At 38.8% G+C, this 3186-nt stretch overlaps 1 pseudogene; it reads right to left on the minus strand.

Annotated features, from left to right (window-relative positions):
- Positions 1–1549: 1549 nt before the first annotated feature.
- Positions 1550–2670, minus strand: LOC101440770 (protein farnesyltransferase/geranylgeranyltransferase type-1 subunit alpha pseudogene; annotated as a pseudogene).
- Positions 2671–3186: the final 516 nt, after the last annotated feature.

Here is a 3186-nt window from a genome sequence, read left to right on the forward strand (position 1 = left end):
GACCCCAAACAGGGGCTTCAGCTAGCTCCAGATTGCTCTGGGTGTTTAATAACTGCCCTGTAGCAGGAGCTGACTTTGGGAGCTCCTTACTCTGCTGCCATCTTGCAGGTTCTCCTGAATCCTATTTCTTTTTAATTTTTGGAAGGCTGTCATCATGTTTAGGATTGTTCCACATGTCCTGGCCTAATTTTCTGGGTTGTGGTTCTAACGATGTTATATTTTATCCTAGCCTATTGAGTATTATTTTGGTTTACTCAGTTTATTTCATGTTGCTGAGGTTTCTACAGATCCTTCTAATGCTGCTGGAAGGAGCAGAAGGGAATTCTCTGGCTGGATTGCCTGCTGAATTAAAAGGAGGGAGAGGATTCTCTGGTCCATGGGAAGAAGAGAGTTTTCTTTGCCAAGTGATTATAATTGAGGACTCCTCCCTGACTGTGAGATGAGAAGCATTTCTTGGATAGGTGTTTATTGTGGTGTGACACTATTTGCCATTGGACCCCAGCCATATGTGTCTCTGGGTTTGGGGAAAATTCTCAGGCCTTGTAAGAAACTGCTTTTAGGGAAAGATCCCATCTTGTCATTGGATATTTTTTGCTCCTGATCATCCTTCTTCATAGAATTTTATCTGTTAAGATGGGAAGACTCAGGCAGCAGGCATTCTTATTCTTGTGACTTATTGAGAGCAAGTCTACTAATTGACCCCTTTTACTAGTGCTGCTGATTTCATCTGTTACATGTGGTACTTCCGTTTGATCCAGGGTAGGAAGAAGCCTAAATTGGTAACCTTATCATGTTAATATAGTAATCAGAAAATGGCAGGAGTGAGTCACTTTTTAAAAATAAAATTCTATTGAACTGTATCATTCATATATGAATATACAGAAAAATAAGTGTATAGTAAAATTTGTGAACCTACAAAGCGAACATGTATATCAGCATACAGGGCTCCCATACATTACCCCACAACCAACACTTTCCATTGTTGTGGTTGCCTCAAAGAACAAAATTTTCTGTTTTAAAATTATCTGTTTTTTTTAGATACATCTATAATTTTATTACAAAACCATTCTTTTGGCATTAGTTGGTTACAGAAATAGCAAGATATTGTCAGTGCAGCAGAGAAGTTCTAAAGTAACAATTGCATTCCCTGCTTACAGAACCTAAATTTAAGTGACCTCATATTCATTACATACAAATTACCTGTAATCTTTACTGCTGTAGATCATGACTCATATGCCATTTTAGGGAGGAGTTGATGCTAAGGGATTAGATTAAATGTTGAAAGGACTACAAAAGTTCCTTTATGAGACTTTTTCTTTTGCCCTCCAAAATTACTTTGCATTAAAAGAACCAAATTATTTGGAGCTTGTCTGAATAGCAGCAGCGCCCATGGAGCATTGCACTTAATTCTTGTTAAAAAGCAACACCTGTGCAACGCATGTTTAACACCAACACAGACAAGGGGTGTGAATGATCACTTTAGTTTTAATCTCTGGCATTAGAGTCCCTTAAAAAGACAAGAGCATTCCATCATTTCCTCTGGTGGGTGTTATTGCTGTGCATTGGTTGGTGCGTCACCTTCTGTGCTGTGTTTGCTTTGAAGGGATCTTCCAATGTATCACCAATATTCCTTTCTTATAGTGGTCTTTCTTTTGCTAGGATTTCACACAAATCTAATGCTTTATTGAGAACATCCTCCTTGTTGTCACACTGGTTTTCTAGCATGTCTTCATAGATATCCACAAGAAAGGAAATTAGGTAGGGAGAACTATGACTTGGTTGTAAATCAAGTAATTGATTTAACAGATTGGGATATTTGGAAAGGCCACGATCCTGCAAAATCCCTTTCAAATAGTTCCATGCACTTTCATTATGTGGTACTAGTTTGATCATTTCCAGTGTGTACTGGACTTCTCTCTCCAATACAGCAGAATCATTGTAGCCAGTGGTGTTAGAAAATACAAAGTATCTTCGGTTCCAGACAGAGTTATTTCTCACCTCTTCTATGAGAAGTTGGTCTACATATTGCAGCTCATTATCCCAAAATTTAAATTCCTGAATAATCCATTGTTGATGCTGCCAAGAGTGGTAATTCTTTGCATCCTGATTAAGAATATCAGCAATAAATTCATGCTCCTGAGATGGATCTTGCTGCCATTCCACTAATACCCGCCTATGATGTCAAACTTGATAGTTTTTGGGCTGTTCCTCAATTATTGCAGTGATGTAGTTCATTTCCTCATGTAGATCCTTTTCAAGTGACTTTAAGAGAACTTTCCAAAAATGCCACCCTGTATAATTGGCTGCATTGAACTGGATAGCATCTCGGGTTAATTTAAAAGCTCGCTCACTTCTTTCATCACGCTGCAGAACAGCATGGAAATAATCATAAACATCTCTAAATTTTTCACTATAAATGATTTGGACCACTGGATTAGGGACATCATTCTGTGGTACTGGATCTATATCAGCCCATTTTGCTCTGTCCCTGTACAGGACATAGGTGGGCAAGTCCAGGCTCAGAAACCCATGGTCCATAGGGGACGCCACCGCCTCGGCGGCCTCGTCCGCCATCTCCTCTTCCGGTGGCGGCGGCGGGGGTGGCGGCTGCTTGGGCTGCCCAGGCTCACCGCCCTGCGTAGCCTCGCCAACCTCCTCAGCAGCCGCCATCTCGCCTATTTTTTTTTGTTCTCACTTTCATTTCTTTCTGCTCTGAAATTTATTTTTTCTTTCTTTTGGTTTGGGATTAACTTGTTCTTTTGTTAGTTCCTCCAGGTGTGCAGTTAGGTCTCCAATTTTAGCTCATTTTTCTTTTTAAGCACTGCAGGCTAAAAATTTCCCTCTCAATGCTGCCTTGATATATAGGATTTGAAATATTTTGTTCAAACATTATCAGATATATATTTTCCACATAATTTTCCCCAGTACAAAAGTTATCTTTTTAATTTCATTATGAAGTCCTTTGATGTGCAAAATATTTTAATTTTTGTGAAATACCATTTATCTAAGTTTTCTTCTATCACTCATGCTTTTGGTATAAAGTCTAAGAAACCAATGCCTAACACAAAGTACTGAAGATGTTTCCTTAAGCTTTATTCTAGGAGTTTTATATTTTCTTTCCTATAATTAGGTCTGTGATCCATTTTGCATAAATTTTTGATATGGCCTGAAGTAGGGATCTATCTT

This window comes from Dasypus novemcinctus, chromosome X (genome assembly GCF_030445035.2).
Source record: "Dasypus novemcinctus isolate mDasNov1 chromosome X, mDasNov1.1.hap2, whole genome shotgun sequence".
Taxonomy (NCBI): Eukaryota; Metazoa; Chordata; class Mammalia; order Cingulata; family Dasypodidae; genus Dasypus; species Dasypus novemcinctus.